The sequence below is a fragment of the Manis pentadactyla genome, chromosome 8 (genome assembly GCF_030020395.1).
Source record: "Manis pentadactyla isolate mManPen7 chromosome 8, mManPen7.hap1, whole genome shotgun sequence".
Taxonomy (NCBI): Eukaryota; Metazoa; Chordata; class Mammalia; order Pholidota; family Manidae; genus Manis; species Manis pentadactyla.
The window spans coordinates 12,830,125-12,853,535 of record NC_080026.1 but is presented as its reverse complement, the minus strand read 5'-3'; the positions used below and the strand labels follow the sequence as shown (position 1 = coordinate 12,853,535).

At 45.7% G+C, this 23,411-nt stretch overlaps 1 protein-coding gene across 3 annotated transcripts in view; it reads right to left on the bottom strand.

Moving 5' to 3' along the window:
• The window catches only part of ITGB6 (integrin subunit beta 6), a 114,997-nt gene extending 93,434 nt beyond the window's left edge, over nt 1–21,563 (bottom strand). Inside the window, exons 1-2 of one of the 3 annotated variants that reach the window (XM_057505500.1) lie at nt 21,518–21,548; nt 21,304–21,438 (exon numbers count right to left, since the gene is read on the bottom strand). The gene's annotated coding sequence lies outside the window, so the exon portion shown is untranslated. Of the gene's footprint in view, nt 1–21,303 lie in introns of all 3 variants that reach the window. The other 2 variants (XM_057505501.1, XM_036884251.2) reach the window with 2 other exon arrangements.
• Between the last annotated feature and the right edge of the window lie 1,848 nt (nt 21,564–23,411).

Here is a 23,411-nt window from a genome sequence, read left to right as displayed (position 1 = left end):
GTGCCTCCCCCTTCTCAAAGGCTCTCTGCTTACTTGGGGTGAGTCCTCAGGAGGTGTCAAGGCTGCTCAGAAACAGTTTGCCGGTCTCGGAAGTTCACGGCTGGTTGATCGTTTGAAACTGCTGCCGGGCGCCGGGCCCCAGTCTCTGCCTTGGCTCCGGCGGCCCAGGGGCTGAGCAGCGGGCCAGCCTCCATGAGCTGCGGTGCCGAGGCCCTGCGGAGCTGTCTGGCCACCTGGGGATGCGCTGTGACCTGGGACTTGGGTGCTGCTCAGGTGGAGCCCTGCCATGTTCCCCGGAAAACGCTCTTACGGTGGTGCTGCCCTCATGCGGGGCCTGTCTTCCAGCACTACAGGGCTGCCCTGTGGCCCCTCGGCCACCTGCACAGAGCCAGGGCGCCCCATGTCCCCTGCCACTCCTCACTTGCTGTGACCACAGCACACTCCCTGCAGAGGTGGGGACCCTAGCCTCCCCATGCCTACCCAGTGATGTTTTCTGTATTCTGAGTCCCAGAGCTGCTCTGCTCGTGCCCAGGGACTCCAAATTCTCCTGGGCACACACTCCTCAGCTTCTGGCTCCAGCCTCGTTCAACCCTGCCGGGCCTCCCTCCATCGTCCCGCCGGGCACCCACTCCATTTCTCCCCTAGTGTCCATCCCCCATTCATTTAAGTCTCCCTTGCTCCTTCTGCAGAAAAAACGATGCAGATCAACCATGTGAAAAAATGCTTGGAAACGATGGGCGGGCCCTGGCCTCATGTGCCTGATCTCTGCTTGTGCCCGGCTGGTCTCCCTACAAGAAAAGCATTAAGCCTCCACCACGCATATTCCTTTTTCCTGGCATTAGACAGAAGGCAGCTTATAGCTGCTCAGCAGCAAAGTCTTTTGGTGCCTTTTCCTTAATTTCCTCCCAGTTTCCCACAAGGATCATAAGAGAAAATGTGGTGACAGTTATACTTGAATTGAAACTGGCCATGTCCCTATAATAAAAGTTTAGAAGTCTGCATATTGTGGATGCTCAACAGATGTCATTTCTGAATGTCTCGTACCATGACATTCCTTATTTGCCTGGTCAACCATTAAAAAAATATTCATTAAGTACCTACTATTTGGCAGGCACTGGTCTGGACTTTGGAGATATTTGGGTTAGTAAGAGAAAGATACCCTAATGGGAAAAGATGAATGCTAAATAAATGAATTAAAAATAAGAAATAAGCAAATGGCAGAATGCAGTAAGTTTTCTGCAGAGAATTGATCGGTGGTGATGTAGAGGGTGACGAGGCGGCACCTTTGGAGTGGGACACCAAGGAAGGCCTCTGTGAGGAGGTGACAGCGAGTTCAAGTAGGAATGAAGGAGTTATCCATGTGAAGACAGGTGGAAAAAGGATTCCAGGCGGAGGAAGAGCAAAGGCAGGGGGCAGGGTGAGCTCCCTGTGCCCTGCTGACGGGAGGAACGCAGAGCGTCCAGGAAGGGGAGGGCAGCGGGCAGAGCTCACTGGGTCGGCGCCAGAGCACCCACATGGCGGAGGGCTCGCAAGGCAGGAGAGGTACCGGTTCTTCACTTTAAGCATAATGGGAAGCATTTAGAGTTGAAACAGGGGAGCCACATATTCTGATTTACATTCTCAAAAGATAACATAGGCTGCTGTGGAAGGAACAGATTTTAGTGGGGCAAGAGAGGCCACTGGACCCCCAGGCAGGAGTCTGATATAGCAGGACAGACAGAGCAGGATGGTGATCACGTGAATGTGTCAGACCCAGGGAGCACAGCCAGATTGGGGGGCTTTGGAAGCAGAACTGATGGGACTGGGTAACTGATCGGCTGTGGAAAGTTGGGAAATAATGGGGCTCCAGAAGGACTCCTTGACTGGCAAGGGAGGAAAGCAAGCCCCTCACCAGCTCACAGTGTGGGTGACCTCAATGCAGGTGGTCATCAAAGTATCCTGGCTTATTCTGCAAGAAGAGGAAGGGGCACCTTTCTGTCTCTCCTCTCTCTGTCTCTCTCGCATGTACAGCTACTGGAGAAACATGCAGAAAGCCTGCTAGAGGAATCAACTGGTTTCAAGTATTTTTTAAAAGCAGCATTTGAAACTAAACCATAGTCAATTCCACAGGCTAGAAAGTCAAATAACTTTACAATAGCCCAAGGCAGGTAGAGTGCATTACAGTGGCCAGTGGTTATATTTACCCGCTAAAATGTCCATGGCAGTGGGAGGGAGGGGTCAGGACCTGGGCTGGGCTTGGAGATTTGTGATAACAGTCTTCACATGGGAATTTAATTTGTTTTACTTAAAGGTAAACCTGAATGCCTGTTCTCATGATAACTGCCAGTCCAATCTAGTCTCCAGGCACCCAAAAACCCACACCCCAGGGAAACATGTTGCTTGCCGATATTCACTGCATCCGGGTGTTTGCTGACTTCACAGACACATCCTGATCACAATATGAAAAGCCCTGCAAAAGGGAAGATGTGTGATTTAGGGACCTTTGGGAGCTCAAGGAATTTTCCGATCCCTGAATTTCATCAGTGTACTTATTTTTTTATTAAAGACAGTAACTGCTCCTTACTGGTTCTTATTGACAAATAAAAATGATGTCCCTCAAGCCTATGATACAGTAACCTCTCCCAGAACTGGGAGTATCAAGGACTAGCTAGTCATGGGAGGTTTTGTTTTGCTTTTTCAAGGTCTGAGACTTTCCCCTAATTCTGTCTTAGTCACACACAGTTACTCATTACCTGGAAGAGCAGTAAGATTTTATCCATGGCCACTGTACATTTTGAGCTGCTTGTTACACCAGGAAAAGTACAGATGGCTGAGTCATAGTTTTCAATTTTGCCTGAAGCAAAGTGTTTTTATATCCAGACCAGTTTTATTGCTTTCCATGTTACTCTGATCACATGTTTCACAAGAGAATTCAGTCTTTTGCTTGAGAACATTAATAACACATAATAAAAGTGGGGGGTAGCATTATCAAAGTACTCTTAAACGTATGTAAAAATGGAAATACAGCAAGATTTAGTGACTCATATTCAAGGTCGATGGAGATGTGGCAGAGATAAAAGGAGAATGAGATATTTAAGAACTTGAAATTATGGCAGAGTTTTGTTACCTCTTGAAGAACCACTCTATATGGTCAAATCTAATATTTATTTAATGCACACCTGTTATAAACACATCCCCATTATACAAAATAAGCACATATAAGCAGTTAGTAAGTAAAATATTTTAAGTACTGCTCAAGTGTAGAACATTGTAGATTCAAGGGCCCTACATTCCAGGAAACTTTATCTAACTGGGTAAAAACACACACACGAACTAGTTCAATGACAAAATAAGGTGGAGCATTGAGATGGGCTAACATGAGAGGTACAGACAATATGTGCTTGGAAGTCAAGAGGTGGAAACTATGCAGCCTGAGATTGTCAGGTCCTGACCTCAGTGAAATGATCCTTGGAGGTCAAACATGATTTAGATGGGAGAGACTAAGGGAGGGGAAGGCACTCCAGGAAGTGGGACAGCACATGCAGAGGCACTGCCCTGGGAGGTCTAGGGTGCATGCAGGAGAGGGGCCCACCCGACGAGAAGGCTTGGCGGGGAACCACTGAAAAAAATGTCACTGCGATAGGAACAATATCCTGTTAGAAGCTGTAATGCTGCAGCTCACACCGAGTCTACATGCAACTGTGGAGAAATTTGGTCACAAATAATCTTATCTCTACTTGCATGAGTCAGGCTGGAGCTAGAAAAGTTGATGATAAATGATCTCATTAAAGAAGTGCTAACTCACTTTCAGGAGACAGGAAGAATTGGGATAAACTAATACTTATTGAAGTTACTTGAGCAAAGAGGGGGCAGAATCACCAAATGGAAATGAATTTCCCTACCGAGCCTGTGCATTCATTCCCTGCATTGAAGAGGTTCAACCTCAGAAGGTTTAGCTCTTCATTTTTGGAATTAAAAAATAATCTCAAGAGTCAGGAGATTGTTTGGCTCCGAGGGTTCAATGGGCTTAAACGAGAATAACAACTCTGGAGATGGTCCAGTTCTAAATTTACCAGGCCATGAATTTGCTATTCATGTGATTGGATATAATTATCAAGCCCCAGTTTCTTCATCTTTAAAACTGTCACCAAAATTGTCTCAGTAAGTGAAAAGTAAGATTCATTCTTTCTCTCATTTGCCCTCTAACTACAGTAATGTCATGGATATCATCCAACCTATTTTCAAAACCATGGTTGGCTCTGCTATTTGTCACCTGTGTGACTTTGCACAGACATTTAATTCATACAAGCCTCCATTTTCTCCTTCTAAAATCTGCATAATAGTACCACTTGGTGGAGGTATTATAAAGATTAAGACATGTGCAAAGTGCCTAACACAGAGGCTGGCATTCAATAAAATACAGCTATTTTTCTTTTTGTTATTTATAGTTTGCAAAGCATTCTCAAGAAATTTCTAATACCTTTTAAAGTAAAGACAATCATTACCAGCTTTGGAGATGAGAAAGCAATAGCTTAAGACTACTAAGTCCAGGGACATAGTTGGGGCACCAGGTGAAATACTGCTTTGATGGTCTTTATCCTCTGCCTAAGCTATCTTTTTGTGAGACTCACAAACTAAAAGAAAACAAATTGTATTTGCATTTTATATAGTGTATCACGAGCCCTAATAATGTGCTTCCCTGTGGAATCCTATTAGGTAGGTAGCAAGAACTCTAGGTGACATTGTTAAGTTAGCTTTCTACCCCTGTGCTGTCCCCTGTGGTGGCCACCACCACCTGTGGCTTGAGCTCTTGAAAAGTGGCTGGACTGAATGTTGAAGTTCTTCAAGTATAAAATGCATGCTGGATTTCAGAGACTTAGTGTGGAATATGAAGTGTCCCATTAATAATTTTTAAATTGATTACACGATACAATGGAAAATTGTGGGGGTATGTTTAATTAAGTAGTTCACCTTTTTTTTCAGTTCTTTCTAGTGTGGCTCCTAGAAATGTTTGCGCTGCATGTGTGGCTCGCATTTGTGCTTTGCATGATATTTCTGTTGTACAGAGCGGCTCTACCTCTCCGTGCCCTTCCACAGGTGTTTCCTGGCCTCTCAGCCCTCCTCCCTCCTCACCAGGCTTCTGAGATCCTTCTGTCTGGAGAGCAATGATCTGCTCACCAACCTCATGTCACAGTGTCAGTGATCTCTCTCTCTGCAGAAAATCTACTTGAAAAAGTACCGAAAGTGAAGGTTAATACATCTGGGATGGAAAGAGATATTAGGGCAAGGATAATAACTTCAAATACCTCCAGGCATCAGGAGGCTACCATAAAGTAGACCAGTAGACCGGGTGTAGGTAGCAATTGGGAGTGGTGGGGATTGTGGCGAATTGAAGAGCTATGCCTGATCCAGAGAACAGCCACCATCCAGTTCTAACTAATTGTGGCTATATTGGAAATTGGGCCCAATGTTGCCAGAACTTTTGATTTTCCAAGAACCATCTAGATTCTTACATGATGTCTCCCAATTTTCAAAACTTGCAACAACATAAAAACTTTTAACAAACATTATAAAGGCCCTATAAAATTTGGGGCTTTGTTTGGTCCACTTGGACCTCTTTATTTACCTATGTATGAGGCCCACCTAGTGAGATGGGTGCCAAACTGGACAGGCAGTGCTTATAACATTGGCTTTGTCTCTTAACATTTGTAGAGTTTGAAGAGCCCTCTCCCTGGGACACTGATGCCCAAAGAGGACAAGTGGCTTACACAGAGTCACATTGTCACTTGCTCATGACAAGAATGTCGGGCACCTGATTCTCTGCCCACCAATCTGTTAAAACAGACAGTGTCTTCTGTCTGCCCCAGGGTCTGCCTCTGAGAAAGGATCCTGATGGGTGGAAACACTGCCAGGTGTGGGGGTCTCCGAGCAAAAGATGCAGTGCCCACACTGGTTCCGGGCTGGCTAAGGGGACAGTACAAATGGTTAATGTCCCTTGTGAGTCTCTCTCACACATCATAGCAATTATTCTACAAGGACACACTACTCATTTACCCGGGGAGCATTGAAATCCCCAAACAACCCAGGTGGAGAAAAATAATCACAATGCTGAATAGTCCTGTTATTTATAACCAAGTCCATTCTAGGCACCTGAGTCAGGCTCCAGAGAGAGAAAGGTTCCTTATTCTGCAGTTGCTGCAGAAAGATTTCCATCCGGGTCACACTCTGCAAGTATGCCTATACCCTCTTCCCAACTGTAAAGTGTGAACAGCCTGCCCCAGTCAGTAGGGAAAATGTGTGTCTGCAATTTAGCATACTCAGTGCGGCTGTGCTCCTTCTGGCCTCTCCTTTGGCAAATACATTTTATAGCACTTAAGACTTCACTTGCCTGCTTATGTTATTGACAATGGTTCCAAAACAAATAACAGATTCTGAGTGATTTCAACCCTTCGTACTTAAAACCTGGGTCTTTCCTGGGTGCAGGAAGAGGGCAGAGCTGTCCAAATTATCCAGGTCATGGTAACATGGCAGAAACAGCCAGAGTTAACTTTTCAATAATATATAATACCATGGCTTTTAGGGTTTTAAGTCTTAAGAGCAATTTCATTTTTACCATGCAGTTTGTTTTTGTCAACAGTCTAAGGAGATTGGAAGAATGGGTTTACTGTCATTTTAAGGGGGAGGACATGGAACCCTAGGAGACTGACACCATGACTTACCTTGGTAATGACAGGTACCTCCTGGTCCCCATGTAAGTTTCTTTCTATTATATCTGAAGCAATGAGGATCTAAGACATCTTTAGCTCCTATTCCCCAAAAGAGTTGACCCCCATCAAAGCACAGTACATCTCTACATTGCCTTAGACATTCTGTGGACAAAAGCAGATAGAAACCGTCATACCCATTCTGATCCTTCTCCCTGACCTAAATCATAAGGATTATTTTTATAACATTGAAAAACAAATCAAATGAGCAAAAACAAACAAAAACCAAGAGTACTGAATTTGCCACAATTCCTGATACGCTGGTAAGGGTGCTGGCCTGGATGGGACACTAACTGGGAGGTCACCAGCTTGAGGTCCAGATTTCCAGCTTCCCTTGAGGAATCGAAGGATCCTGCATAACATCATCAAATGCTTGTCACCCGAGGTACACACACACTTTCTGACTCATTTCCCATTTCGTTGGGTATCAGTGGTCCAACAGTATTCTTTCCTCCAGTCTCTCCTCTTGAAGTTGTGGTATGTTGATATTGCATTATTCTTACATGCACTTTTGTAGCCCAGCCTGAGAGAAACTTTCCTGCATTTATCATGCAGTTTGAATAAGACAAGGTGTTCCAAGTTTCCTTGAATTGAAAATGAGTCTTAAGGACACAAGCTGTCAGTTCAGGGGGCCAGCCATCTGTAAGGACAGTGACACTGGGGAAGTGGGCTGCAGATGTAGATTATGCAACTTAGAGTTGCTTCGAGAAATTGCAAAAGATGACAGGAATGCCGTGTTTTACCAAATTCACCCATTGCCACATCCCAGTGCCTGGCACAGTACCAGTCACTGGGAGTTTCTGCAGAAATGTTTGTCAAAAGAATCTCATATCCTCTTGTGGACTAAAGTACTCCTTGTTGAGCATATGCTTTTGTGTTTTTAACAAATCAAGGCATAAAGTAATTATTTTTAGATCACCACATGGTCCACAATAAATGTGCTTTGCCGCTTTAAAAATTATGTGTAACATATCCTCTGCACTAAATTATTTAACTGGTCCTAGACCCTGTGATAGCTGCTCATGCAAGGAAAACTAACATCATTCCTTCCACAAGGCCCTGTGAGGTCCCCAGCAAGCCAAAAGCACTATTGCAGCAGGCGATGGTGATATTAAAAAGGCCAAAGTCCCTGCTCTCAAAGAGCTTACATCATGAAGAGGAGGAGAGAGCCAATAAACAATAATTAAAAAGTAAAACTATATAATTTATTAGGTAGCAAATAGCGCTAAAGAGGAAAGAAAAATCAGGGAGGGTGCTAAGAATTGACAAGGAGGTGGGCAGCTGCAGAAGCCCTGAGGGGTGGTACCACGAGAAGGCCTGGGGCAGTGAAGGGTCTGCCGTGTGGATAACTGAAGGGGAGCCTTTAAGGCAGAAGCAACAACAGGTGCCGAGGGTCTGAGGCCAGAACATTTCTGATGTAGTGAGGAAGATGCAGGAGGCCAGTGAGACTGGTAGAGTGAGGGGGAAATGGTGGTCATTGTGCCCCCAGGGACACAGCTACATGGGCACTGTGTGGAGGGGCGGGGCAAAGGGGTCCCTTCCAATCGGCTGATATCGTTCTCCCGTCAAGAAGAAGTTACTCTTCAGCATTTCACATCTTCATGCAAACCACCCATTCAGATATGGCATCCTGGCCCTGCCCCCTCCCTGATACCAAGGGTTCTGAGGGCCCCGGGGGGGCCTTGGGGAAAGCGAGAGGAGGAAGGCAATGGCTGGGGCTCGGGACTCACACCCCCACTTCAGCCAGAGCATTCCTTGTTTCTCAGAATTAAGTGTATGCCTCTATGTAAGACTTCTTTGGGCCCCTCAGCTTGGAAAACCACTGACCTAAAATAAGACCTCACATCATGTTGCTCTGTCACTTTCTTGCTGCCAAATAGCCAACACTTCTTTGCCACACTCCCACTACACCTCGAATAAAATGCAGAGTTCTTACAGTGGCCCCGAAGGCATGGCACTGTCCCCCGTGCCTCTCTGACTTCCCTGCCCCTCTGTCGCCCTCGCACAGCCCACCCTGCCGCTCTCCCCGGCTCAGCCTTTGGCACCGACTACACTCTCTGCTGGGAACACGGGCCTCTGCACATGACCTCGGCTGACCCCTCACTTCATTCAGGAATTTGGTCAGGTCCCTGCTCAGGTGTCATCTCCTGTCACCCACCCCTGGCCACCTCATCTGAAAGAGCACCCATTTGCTCTCTATTTTCCAAGACTGCTGTACTTTGCTGTATAGCACCAATTGCTCCCTGAGGTTGTATTATATGTTTATTTGTTTGCTGCTTCTCTCCATTACAGGATTATAAGCTCTACAAGATGGGAGCTTTGTTTTGTCACTTGTTCATCCCTAAGCATCCCTAATTTAATAGTGCCTGGTGTATAGTGGGTGCTTACAGTGTATTTGTTGATGAAATGAATGAATGAAGCTAGCAGACGTGGCCTTCAAGGTTCCCCACAGTCTTGTCTGGGCAATACTCTCCAGCCTGAACCCATGGCTGTCCCTGACCTGTCCCCAGGTACTCTAATCAAATCCCCTGTTCCCCTGTCCCCAGCTCCAGGTAGTATTATTTCATTTGTGCTCAGGGAACATCTTCTACCTGACTGCGCTTCCCATCATCTCCACTGGACGTATACATCAAGGCTCACCCCAAAGAGCACCCTCCCTGAGGCCTTTCCCCAGCACCTCTGTGCCTGAAGCACGTTTCCCTCCCTGGCCCCTGAAGCTCCTTCTCCCTTGGCCTTCCCAGGGAGCCCCTCTGTGTGCATGCTGGCTCTCCCAGGCACACAGGCGTTCCGTGCCTGGGATGGTGTGCGGGGTGCAGTATGTGCTCAGCCTCAGAGCTGGGAGCGAGTGCTGAGTGGCCCTAGTTCGGCCTCTGGTGCCCCTCACTGTGAGGTCTCACTGGCTGCTGAGCCATGGCCCGCTTTGTCTTTGGGTGCTGCTGATACAGTGCAATGCGACTTTTGTCCTTCCCAACAAGTTCCGCCAAGTTCCTCCCAGCCTGGCTTTTCCTGACACCCGCGGCCTTTCTCCCTCACAGTCCCTCACAGGGTCGGTGTCACCAGGACACTCTTGGGGATGCGCTGGGAGAGGGTCAGGTAAAAAAATGGTTTGGCTGTAGGTGGGCGAGCCTCTGTGCTGTGTGCCCTGAAGGAGGGAAGGTGAGGTCAGGGCGTCGCTCAGGGAGGGAGCCCTGGGCCAGCAGGGCCGTCCCCTGCTCAGGGCAGCATTGGGCTTATACAGAAGCTGGCAAACCTCTGACCACCTTGTCTTTGAATCTTCCGGTCTGGTTTTCACACTAATTTCTCTTACATCTAGTCAACTGAGATTTACAAACATCAGGATGACATATGCCTTTAAAAGTGGAGTCAGAAAGTCCCACTTTTAAATCTGCAAAGAGCAAATGCTCTTCCTGCTCCTCCCACATGCCTTGCTTCTGGGACAAAGGTTTGCAGTGCAATGACAAAGCCCAATGCCAGCCTCACCCTGAAGCTTCTGGGCAGATGAGAAATCCCCACGGCTCCTGGAGAGGAAATGAGGTCACCGTGAGTTCATCCCATCGCACCAGGAAAGGGAATTCTTGGGAACTGTTATCTGGGGGGGAAAAGCTTTTTCAACCTCTAGGTTGCCTAAAGTGAGAAAAAGCATCTTGAACATCTTGCCCTCCCACAAGACTTTGTCTTTTTTCTTCCCTTTTTGTTCAGCGCTGTGAAGCCCGCACCGCCTGGACGCCTGCGCGGGCGCGTCTGATTCCCTCTTGGCCCTGGCTCGGTGCCGAGCTGGGCTGCCCCTGCCTGAGGCCAAGGCAGCTGCAGGTGACTCATGTCTAAGTCTAGTTCCTGCAGAGTCTAGGCTGCATTTGTTTCTTTAAAAAGCCTCCAGCACTGCCCTGGTCCTGCCCTGAACCAAACCTCCCTTGGCGATCGGGGTTGCCCTCTTCCTACCATTATTCCTGGCACTTAGTACAATGCCTGGCATGTGGCAGGCGCTCATAAAGTATTGTTAAGTGAACTGAATAAATGAGTGAATGAATGAATGGTGCATTTTACATGGATTTATGTATATTATGTATATCAGTCAGTGTTCACCAGAGAAACAGAGCCAGTGGGAGAGTCCACGTATATATATTAAGCAACTGACTCACATAATTATAGGGGCAGGAAATTTCAGGATCTATAGGCCAGGCCAGCAACCTGGGAACTCAGGTAGGAGATGACGCTAAGGTCTTGAGTCAGAACTTCTTCTTCTCCAGGAAACTTCAGTTTTTATATTTAGGGCCTTCAACCATGGGATGAAGCCCACCCACATTATTGAAAGTAATCTCCTTCATTTAAAGGCAACTGATTGTAGATAATAACCACATCTACAAAATACCTTCACAGAAACACCTAGATTAGTGTTTGATTAAATAGACAAGTACCATAGCCTAGCTGGGTTGAAATCAACCATCATATCCTGTATCAAATTTTGTTCATAGAACAGCCGCCACCACCAACAAAAACCTGCCACCAAGCGAATATGACATAATTCAAGCCCAGTAAAACATGTGCCCCAGTTCCATCCAGGTGGAACCGTCAGCACCAACATCCTTAACACATTCACTCCTCAAGGAGATGACTCTCGAGTGGGGGGGTGGTCCGGTAGACAGAAAATTGCAAACAGGTATAATTAATACTCTAATCAAATGTGGACAAAAGGTGCTTATTACTACTTACAGTTGGTAACCTCTGAGTGGTCAGAATGACCTTGGTAATCAGAGAGAGGGTTTCATGTCTGCCAGGCTAATATTACAACCGTAGCTGCTCCACTGAGTTTCAAATACCTTAAATAAATGGACTGAAGTGGCCACAGGGTCTCAATGTCAGCAAATGTCAAAACACCCAAGGCGACCTGGGTATTTGGGGAAGGGCCTGCCAGGTGGCCGTTCTTGTTCTGCCGCCCTGGGCTTTTCCTGAGTGCAGGTTAGATACCCCCAGCCTGCTCTGCCTTAGATCTGAAGTCATCTGGATACCTCCTGGAAGAAACTGATGGTTGGGAGGGCAGGTTAGAGGTGCAACCTGTCTGCTGCCTTACCTCCAGTACATGAGGCCCTGGGCTAACTTCGGCAACACTTGTTTCTGGAAGGGCAGTGCTGAGTCCTATTCCCGGCCCCTGTGGCCCCCAGATGTGAGCAGACCACAGGCATCTGTTTACTTCCACAGAGCTGGTGGCTTTTATAATGGGCAGGATCTTCTACTTTCTTTCCAACAATATCTGTTGTCAAATCAAAGAGTGGGCTCAACATTACTTGCAAATGCACGGCTGACACCACAATGCAGTTGTCAGATTAACCTCAGTTGTCAGATTAACCTCGTCTCCTGTATGGCAACGCCAGGATCACACAATTAAGGAGCAATGTCCCAGGCTCTGTGGTCCAATCCAAAGGCAAGACCCCCCAACTGGGGAGGGCCTAGGTTCAATCTGGCCTGAGTGGTAAGGGAGCAGAGGAGCAGCAGGGGATCTCCTGTGCACAGAAGAAGCAGCAGGATGCCCAGATGCCATGTCACAAGGTCAATATCTGGCTGGTCAGAAAAATAGCCAAACAGGGCAACCTGAAGTGTAGGAAGGGTCTGGAAGGAGGGCGGGATTGGCAGGGGGCACAGAGGAGCCTTTAGTTTTCACTCCTATTCTACATTGCTTGAATTAGATACAAAGGATATATACTACTTCTGTAATAAAACAGTTAAAACAAAGTTTTTAAAGAAAACTGACTACTTACTGCTGTAACAACAAGAGTAGCAGTAAAGCCCAAGTACCCACTGACCTTGCCAGAAAGACCCCCAGCCTCACCAAACAGACCCTTTGTGAGAGCAGACTGCTGGCGACTTTGATCTTACGCTTCTTGATGTGGATTTTAAAAGCATTACCTATCCAGGGCAGCTGATTCAGAGCAAGAAGTCCCATGACCCCGCCTAAACCTGAGAGGTGGCGGATGGCAGTGGCTCTCCAAGGGTTTATTTGCTAGCCCGGATGGAGCTTAGGACTGACACACAGTTTAATTATCCCGAAGGGCCGCTGGTGCAGGCGGCTAGAGTGAACCGGCATCTGTTTTTGGCAGAGTATAATTTCTGCAAATAATTAACCACCAGAACTCTTGATTCTCTCTAATTAATGAAGAGGAAGCCTGGAATCTTCCAAGTCCACGAATGTCATGCTGCCATTGTGTCAGGATTGATCTCCTTTGTTCTAAACCAAAGAGCACCCTCTCTTGCCTCCCCTAATTCTTCATAAATTGAATTTTTCTATTACCATTTGTGATAGCTAAGTAACCTGACTTCAGAAATTCACCCACAGTTCATACCAGTATTGGAAGCCTGAATAATAATATATTTTTTTAAAGAACTGTAATGGAACAGGCTTTCTGTCTCTGACCAAGAATTAATCATACTGAAGAGACACACACCGAAAGGAGGGTCGTTAATTAGCTCTAATGGATCTTGCTAGGAGGAGTCTGGATTATTGGAGAGTCTGCAAACAGAGGAAAGAGTCTTCCCTTTCTCTGTCCATCTCCTGTGTTGCTGGGAGGGAACAGGATGGGGCTTCGCTGCTTCCGGGGTAGAGAGTCATTACGGGGCCGCAGAGGAGTTCATTCAGCTCAGTGGGAGATGCTGACGTGTCAGCCTGGAAGCCCACCAACTCTGAACGTCTTTGAGGAAACGGAGGGGAAGTGGTTGTTTTCAGGGCAGTCGGCCCATCCCTGTGGCCTCGTCTGAGCATGTAATGAAACCAGAGCTAGAAGACAGAATGGGATCCTATTGAACCTTAGTAAGAAATGTTACTCCTCTGCTCTGGTGGTTCCATTGGCTCCACTGCGCTAAAGGAAAGCAAAGTTTATACATCAGCCTACAGGGTCCTACCTATCTGGTCACTGTTTCTGTTAAGACCTTATTTCCTCTACTTTCCTCCTTACCCACTCCATTCTGGCTTCTTTGATGTTCCACCAACACTCCAGGCATGCTCCTACCTCAGGACCTTTGCACTGGCTATTCCGTCTACAGCACCACCACCACTTTCCAGTTATCCACTTGGTTCCTGTCTTCTCTTCCTTTAGGACTTTGCTAAAATGTCAACTTCTTAATGAGGCTGACATTGACCACCCACGTGAATGGGACCCCTCACCCCCAACACTCTCCATTGCTCTTACCCTGATTTTTCTCCCTCTCACCATATGATCTCCTCAGTTTTTATGTTTATTGTTAAATATTTGCCTCCTCCACCTCCCACTAGACTATAAGCTCCACAAGAACAGGGATTCTTGCCTGTTTCTTTCACTGGTGTATTCCCAACACCTAGAACTGTGCCAGGTCAATAAATATTTGCAGAGGGAGTGACTCAGATATCACGCTTTGGAGTGCTGGCTGGTGTGTGTGAAGACTGCGTGTGCCCATCCCCAGTGACTGCTCAAGTACCTTACAAGGCCAGGGTATGAGCTCTTCCTTTTTTTTCCTTAAGTGGCTGTTGTTTCCTTTGGTTGCCAAATGTTAATAATTAAAGAAAGCAGTGTGATCAGAGTTCAATGTTACTTGAGCTGTTTCTCTCTTTCCCAACAGCTTCTGATAGGAGAAGCTACAGGGACTAGCCAAGAATAATGTTCTTATGGTGGGGGTTAGTTCCCAGGAGTTTGTGTTCTTCCTCTTTAAGTCCACAGAGAGAGTCCTTCTTTAAACCTTTAGAGGTATTGTGCAGCAGAAATCATGATAGGGTGAGAGGTGTCCTTGGCATAATGCAGCAGTGACTCTCCTGGGCAGGAGGGGGACATCACAGGCCCCCAAGGAAGAGGTGGATCTGTTGAGGATGCAGGGAGCGCCAGAGCTCAGCGCCGTAGGCCGGGGTCGCCGTGAAGTCCCCATCTCTGGATTGTTGCCATATCCCTTTGTGTCCTTCTCACACATAGTTCCCCAAAATGGTGCCATAATTGAGTCCTACACTAGACTCTTTCCCTCAAAGAATGCCTGAAGAGTCCTGCTGATGTCTGTGATTTGACAGAGGGCTGGGTAAATCCAACAGATGTTGCAGTATAGACAGAGCAAGGCCCTGGGAAATGGATAGGTCCAACCTGCTGTGCTCTCTTGAATTTGTGCTTATATCAATCCAATGCTTTGTTCAGAAGGGAAACATGTATGCATTCAGTTAACAAGCCACTTGGTGACAGGCTGAGTACTGAGCCATGAAACACAGGTTCTAGCCTGGATCTGGCAGCTGCTGGTTGAGTGACTCTGGCCTTTCTTCATCCTGCACCATGGTTTCTGACTCAACCTTCTCATGCGTTACAAAAGCCTTTCTCGTTTATTCCTCTGAATAACTCTGTCTCTTAATTTTAGAGATAAAGAAGGAAAGGTCCAGAGAGATCAAGGCACTTGCCTAAGGGCACACTGTTATTAAGAGCTACTAGGAGCACAAAATTAAAAATGGGACTATCATGTGATCCAGCAATCCCACTTGTGAGTATTTATCCAAAGGAAATGAAAATGGGATCTGAAAGCGCCCTCTGTACTCTTGTGTCCACTGCAGCACTATTCACAATAGCCATGATGTGGAAACTACTTAACTGTCCACCAGTAGATGAATGGATAACGAAGAAAGTGTGTCTGAAATAGTATTTCAGAATACTACTCAGCCACGGGAAAGAAAGACATCCTGCCATTGATGATCCCATGGACGGACCTTGGGGGCATGAAGCTAAGTGAGATAAGCCAGACACAGAAAGACAAATGCTACATGGTATCACTTATATGCAGTGCTTTCACTTACATGCACTTATCTAAAAAAAAAAAAGTGAAACTCATAGAAACAGAGAGTAGAAAATGGTTTCTAGGAGGGTAAGGGAAAGAGGGGAAGGTTGTAAAAAAAGAATAGGTAAAGCAGAACCTGAACGCTCCCAGCAAATCCAGTTTCTGTCCCTGACACTCTTCAGGTCAGACTAACACCCACCCCATCATCCTCTTGAAACTACAGATGAAACTTCTTATGAGAAAAAAGGGATCTTAGAGCCCAAAGTGGATTACTATTAAAGTGGCCTCTCAAAGGTAGTGGATGCTCAGAGGCCAGAGCTGAGAACCCAGCCTAAGTCTTTTGGGGATAAAAGTATGAATTATTGTGTTTTTAGATATTCTAAATTCAAATTCCAAGGCTGATATTTAGAGCACCCCTTCAAAGCCAAGTTTAGCATAGTGCTCTTGTTCTAAATAGCAAGACTGACCTTCCCTCCTCGACTCATATTCTAAGTTATTCTGAAGCCTCTTCTGCTCAGACTGCTCCCGACAGCCAAGCTGGGGCGGCCCCCAGGCCAGCCTGCTGACTGACGCCTGCCCTCTTACTCCAAGGACTGGAAAAGAGGCAGGGTGAGTTCCTGTTAGACAGAATGACCGGCATGAAATGCTAGCATCGCTGCAACTTGGCATATAACTGATGGACTGACTGCATGACTGCCCTCCCCTTCTTATTTCACTGAAATAGGTCATTTGTTAGAAAAACTGAGAGACCCTTGTTCTTCAGCCCCACCCCCGCCACGGAGGAAGGAAGATGGCTGCTGACTGCGCTATTTCGCCTGTGCCTGCATGGGGCTCCCGAAACCCAACGCTGGGCCAGCAAGCCTTTTTCTGTTATGCTCGCATGTCAGTGGTTTGTTTCTGATGAGTGCCCGTGACTGCTCTGCGCAGAACCTTTCTGTTTCCTGCCTTTATTTAAGAATAAAGACCGGCCAGGATGCAAGCAGTAAGCTCTACCTGCCCTTGCTTAAAATACAATGATTAAATATGAATCAGCCATTTGGGTTCCACAGAACACTATCTAAATGAGGAAGGGGGTCCCTTTCCCTCCTATTTATCCTCTCCTAGAAACTTGACCCATGCTATCCATTAGTTAATCAAATACTTATTATTGGCATCTCCCGCATCCCATTTGGCACCAAGTGAAGGGTGTAGTGAGAAGTAAAATCTTATAAGTTGTTAAAGACTCAGATTGAAAAATAAGGTGACTATTTGTTCATCAAGAGCAGAAAACTGAAGTGGCTACAGGGGGCAGGTGGGCAATGTGAATGAATGAGTGAAGGAATGAGGCTGTTTCATAATAGCATCTTACGGTTGTTTTCTTTCTTTCATTTATTTTTTGACCCAGATACATTTTCTTTGGGTTTTAATGCACAGGGATATTCTTCCCTCCACAAAATCACAGCCTTGCTGGTCTATCCTTAGTTTTCACATTTTTGATGGAGACAAGGGTGTGTTCGTCATTCCTCTATGAGACAACAATAGGGTAAAACGTCGATTCAAATGGCAACCAATGCAGGGTTCATGCTGAGACACTTAGAAGCACTACAAGGAAGGGGTGGGGACTGTGTCCAGTGAGAGAGCTTGCAGGTGTTCACAAGGGAACAGTTGCTTACTAAGAGCCATGTTGCCCTATTGCTGAGTGAAAATGAGAGCCCAGAATATATCCTTAAATTCTTCTAAAACACACCACTCTTCTCCAAACATGTTGTGAGTAGGTTGCCATTTCTGTCTCTTAGATTTCTTTTGGTTTGTTTTGTTCTCCCATTTCTCCCAAATGGATGGGAGGCTCCTCACTGCAAGCTGAGGATTTTTCCTCTTTTGGGCACTGAGTTCTTTGCACATGGCTGCTGGGTAGCGCTTACTCTGTGTCATCACTGGGCTCACCAAGGGCAGGAAGAACAGCCTCCTGCAGTCGTCTCAAAGGTAGGTAGAGTGATGTGCCGATGCATGAGTTTTGATTATCAGGGAGAGCATAAGGGTCTCCAAAGTGACATCCAGACATCATTCAGGTAATCTGGGAAAGGTCTCCGCAGTAGATGGCAAAATGGCCAGAACTACCTTCTTTCCTTGTGTGCTGGCCTCTTTGCCATTCCTCCCATCAAAAAGTCTATTTTTCCACTCCTTGATTCTGAGTTTGACTATGAAAGTTGTTTTGACCATTGAGATATTAGCAACTATGATACAGGTAGTGAAGAACAATGGCACATCGGGGCTTACCAATCAATGCCTGCTGCACTGGATCCCTAACTTGTTTCTAACCGACAGAGTTAAATGGAAGTGAGAATGTGTGATTTCAGAGACAAGGACATAAAAGGTGCTGTGACTTTCTTCTCTCTCTTGGCCTGCTCTCTGTGGGGGAGGCTGCTGCCATGACTGGATTGTGCGCATGCAGCCTACGGACAGGTTCACATGGCGAGGAACTGAGGTCCCTGCCCACAGCCATGCAAGTGAGCCAGATTTGAAGAGGATTCTCCAGCCCCAGTCAAGCCTTCGGATGACTGCAGCCCTGACCCACATACTGACTGCAACTACATGAGTCCCTGAGCCAGAGGCATGCAGCTGAGCTGCTTCTGGGTTTCTGAGCTAAAGATACTGTGAAATAATTAACATTGACTGTTTTAAGCCACTCATTTTTGGTGTGATTTGCTATATAGCAAGAGATAACTAATACAGCTGATTCTGTGGTTGGCTCTCTTTCTTGCCCATCCAGGTTCATGTTCACACAAGGACTAAGCATGCCCTTTTTATGTATATCAAGACCTCCAATTGAGTCACGTTGTAGGTATGACAAAGCCTTTGCACATACTACCAGAAGCCTCCTTAAAATCAGCATTGGTTCTCTACACAGCATTCTTAGGTATAGTCCTTTACCAGCCCATAATCCACCTTGCTATAAGAGAGAGACAACACCAGACATTGACAGGAAGACTTGAATGGAACCTTGATGAACTACATAAGAATCCAGGAGGTGCAGAGGGATGGCAGGTGGGAGCATATTCAATGCATACAGACAAGTTGCTATGTGTAGGCCAGCTTCAAGGGTCAACGTAGATAACTAGAAGGGAAACTTTGGAAGGGGAGGACTGTATTTGTCTTATTCACTGCCTGCATGTACCAGGTCTGGTACATAAATGCTCAGTAACTTTTTTCAAGAACCAGTAAAAAAATGGAATCTGTAGAGATCAAAAGTAAGAGAAGTTTCAATATGGAGGCTAGCCAGAGTGAAATACTTGGTTTGGCCAAAGTGTATGGTATATTTACATGATGAAGGGAGGGATGAAAAGATGGCAGGAAGGGAAGGATAAGACATGAGCCTGCAAAATTATGCAGGAGTCTCCAGATCTTGAAAATCTTGACTAACAGTCCAGGGAGTTTGAAATGTATCTTGTAGGTCATGGGCACCATGGGAGGATTTTAAATGGGAGAGTGATGCATTCCAGTTCGCAATTTTGTAAGCTAACCAATGACAGAATGTCAGTGAATCGGGGATAGGGAGACTGCTTGGGAAGTTGTTACAGCAGTTTAAGATGGCAGAGTGGATACACTGTGACAACAGTGGGCATGGGAGAGGCGGGGATCCATAATAGATCCTCAGGAACCTGAATGGACAAGGCCTGGCAGGACTGGATGTTGATGGAGGACTATAGTGAAGAAGAAAGCTAAATAAGCCTGCTGTTTCCTGCTCAGATGGTTGAAGTAACCAGATGTCATAGAGCTTTATGTGTGGGTGAGCTTTGGGTTAAAAGATCGGTTCTGATATTATAATTTGACATATCTATCAACCCCCCGTGGAGAGGGGACTCAAAATAGCTACATAGGCTGCTGTGACGGAGAGAAGTGGTCCGTGGACACAGTAGGTTGTGGTTTGAATGATTAAGTACAAACCTGAATGTCAACAGCATGAAGGGCAGTCAAGGACCTTCCTGTGGGAACTCCAGCTGAAAATAGCTCTCCGGGTGGGACAGGCGAGCTCATGTGCTCTAACGGGGTGGGGGTGCCATCCCTGTAAGCAGGCTCCGTGGGTCCCCAGATGGCCTTGGCCTATAGTTAGCTCCCATAATCAGCTCTGGCTGGTTTTCAAAGTAGCAGCAACGGCAGCTGACAGCTTTGAAGTTTGTTTTATTCTTTGTAAAGAGAAAGTGCCCTAAACAATACATTTCCCAAGAAGCTACTCTTCCTGGTTTGATTGAGGGCTTCTATGGCAGAAAATATGCCAACAGTTTCCATAAGGCCATTGAAAAAAGCAATCACTTTTCTTACGGGTCGAAATATCTTGAGCCTCTTGGGTATCCTTAAGCAGAATCAAAGTCTAAGTTCTGCCCCTGGAAAATTTGCCTGCTTGTATGCTTTGGTTCATTAGGGAATCTTTTCCACTTCCTGCATATCCCAATAAAAGTAAATAACAATATAAGGATTCAAAGTCAGAGAAGGAATCTAATCCTAACAGATTAGAAATCGATGCCTCCTTTTGGGGTTTGAAGTTGGAACAGAAGAATTTAAGTGTGAGACTCTCAGATAAAAAATTCTTGCTTGTCAGAGTTCATCTGGTGGCAAATTTGCTTTTGTATGTGGTTAATTGGGAAAATAATGTGACTACAATAATTTTTATTTGTAAATCGAGCTTTAGTTCCTGTACTTCATCCAGGAAAGCACTAGAGGGAGTAAGTCAGATGGAGGAAAAAGGGTTACCACGAGAAGGAAAAGGAACGCGGAGAGAACGCCGGGGAGGAAAGCATTTCTATTTCCGCACTTCCCTAAGGCACAGAATTTTACTGCGGCAGACATTAATCTTTATGCTATGACCAAGTGACTTTATGTCTGAAACCCAGTATTAAAAAACTTTAACTATGATCTCCTGAGCCTGTTTAGAATCCAAAACAGTAAAGGAAAACCATTATTGTCTGACCAGAACTTCAGGCATTTTGAGAGTCAACATGATATAACTCTATCTGTGAGTCTTTAATTTTAGAGGACACATTCTTAGGATGAACAAACTGTCGCACATAGTGCATTGTTTTTTCCTCTACAGCACTGGTAGTCATACTTCCAGTGCACCCAGGGAATAGTAATTATACTAGGCATTTTCAGACACTTGCAGGAATAAAAGGTGTGCTTTGCAGATATCCTAGATTGGAAACCTTCCCCTGTATATTTTCTCCATAGCTCTCATGAATTAGTTCTACATTAAAACACCATTTTACAATCCAGAAACACTGAAGTTAACTGGCCCGGTGTCAGGCACATGTCAGTGAGAATTGATATTCTTCTTGTTTAAATTCCCAGTTGCTTGGTTCCTTTGTGCCTCTTGCAAAGGCCAAAAGAGCTAGTAAAGCCTAGAGTCAAATCACTTTTTTAAGAAAAATTCAACAATTAATCACGATAACCAGAAAGAAATATCTTTAAAACTTCTTAGGAGGTGATTCAACTGAATGTTAAAGTATTTTACTGAATAATGAATGATTCAATGAAATATTGTCCTTAAACCATAGCAGAGTTTTGAAGTATAACTGTTAAAGGCATGTGTGAATTCGGATGCAAAATAAGAAATCCCAATAAGCATGCTAAGTTAATAAGGACTGCTCCTGTACAAACCATGAGGTCAGCCTCACCTGGACATTAATATCAAGAGAGCAGAAGAAATACATGACGAACTTCCTAAGGCAGCATCTGTCCGAACGATCAATTACACTGACAAGGAAACAGGCAGCTCCAAAATTTGGGTTTGCATTCGTTAGTCATGCATGATACTACTTACCTTTCAGGGCAGACCTTTAATTTCAGAAGGTGCTGCGATGCATTACTGCCCCCGTTATCAAAAGTCTTTGGCAGAAATACCATTTATCCTTGTTGTGGTAACGAACAGATTTATAACATTCTGGTGTCACCATTCCTGAAAAAGCACATTCATTTGAATATTTCTTCCACAAACCTAGTGAAATATTTCATGAAGGCGCATGGGTGTAGAATACCATAGAGAGATATAGCTGGTGAATGACAGAGCGTCTGGCTGATTTACATGAAACCCCAAGTGCTCGTATGAGAATAGGTTAGGTTTAGATTGACGAGCAAATGTGTAACCAGACTTCTGGCTGACAAATGGAAGAACTATGCCAGCGCATTAGTGTCTCTGGAAAGCGACCAAAAGTAAGGAGGGAGGATCAAGTTCATCCCATAAAGGACATTCAAACCTAATGGATGGCAGTGTGGCTGGGATAGGAAGCACATATAGATTTTAATATCCCAAAATAGTACTGGCCAAGTTTAGGGTTGAGCTGGCATCCAAGCCAATGACTGAACTCCTATCAGATTTTCCAATAATGCATGTGTTTATATTTACATCCCTTCAAAAGGGTCCTGGTGTTTGCAAGATAAGCCTGTTTTATTGCCAGTTTTGGTTTAAAGTCAGTAGCCTCTAAAAATGACTTGTGTGGATAAACTAGAAAGTGAAAATGAATGCTCATGAGATTAGTATTAAAAATGGTGCCAAGCACTAAGTGGTGCAGATTGGATTTGATTAATTTGGGTTGGGCAGAGCTGAGGACGGAGACATCCATACAGCTTTTGGGAGGAAGGATGAAGTCTTTGGACCGCACTCTCCTTCCGAGGCTGAGGCGGAAAGCTCAGGGCTTTGAGTGGTAGGACGGTAACAATAAAGAGGGCTCATTGAGTTCTCATTGCACACCAGCCCCCGTTCAGTGCTTGAGGGGCGTTATCTCATTTAATTCTTACCACCACACTGTGGAGGTGGGTTTAGGATCTTGCTTTACAGATGAGCCCAAAGTTTAGAGACATTAGCTGTATTGTCTGCGGTCACACACTAATGAATGCAGTTAGGATTTAAAGTCCCGTCTGACGCCAAAGCACTTTCTGTTATGTGCACTGCTTCTTGAATGTCTGGGGAGCAGTAGTAGTGAGGGCCTGGCAGCGTGCAAACACTGTGGTGTGTGAGGAGTATAGAAACAAGGGTAACCGACAGCCAGGAGACCTGGGTCTGAATCCCCACTCTACCATTTACTGGCTGTGTGATCTAGGAAAAATTCCTAACCTCTCTGTTATGTCTACTCATTTATAAAGAATGTGTGTCTTACGTGTGATGGAATATTAGAAGATTTTTAAACTACCTTTCATTTCTAACCTTCTGTGATTCCATGAGCCTTCAAGAGGCTTTTAATTCCCCATAACTGAGGTGAATGTTTGGTCTTTTGCTGGCTAAGTGAGCTCAGATGTGAGGAAACAGTTCTATTTGAAATTCAAGAACCAAGAATTTCTGCCCTAGACATACTATTCCTTCTCCACAAATTCATTTCCTCAGTGGGTTGCCTCAACACTGCTGATCTTGATGACCCCACTGTGCGCTGAGCGCGGCACTCTGCTCACCAGGGGGCTGTGGAGAGGCCTGGAGGACACGCTACAGATACAAAATGATATTTTGTAACATCAGCACAGCAGAGAACCACTGAAGCTGGCTTTCATCTGAAGGCAATAAATGCTACTTCCAGTGGGTTAGAGAAGCATATATCTATGTCATTGCCTCTTTTGGGTGCTTTGTGGTATTTCTGTAAATTAATGGTTTTATTTATTGCATCCCCCCCCTTATGGATTATTCACTACGCTATGCCGTCAAGTTTTGTCTGGAGGCGGCCGTCTGCTCTTAGAGCGCGCCACCCCTCCCTTGTCTGGCTTGTACCCATTCCCCTGCTGACTGGAATGTGTGCAGTGGCTCCCCCGCCTGGGTGCTTCAGCGCCGGCTGCTGCAGCATTCTTGAGGATCAAATGACAGGCCAGGCTGTATGTGGGGAGCAATGTTGGAAAATCCCTTTGATGTTGCTCCTTGTGACACCCAATGGCTAAATCCAAGCTTTC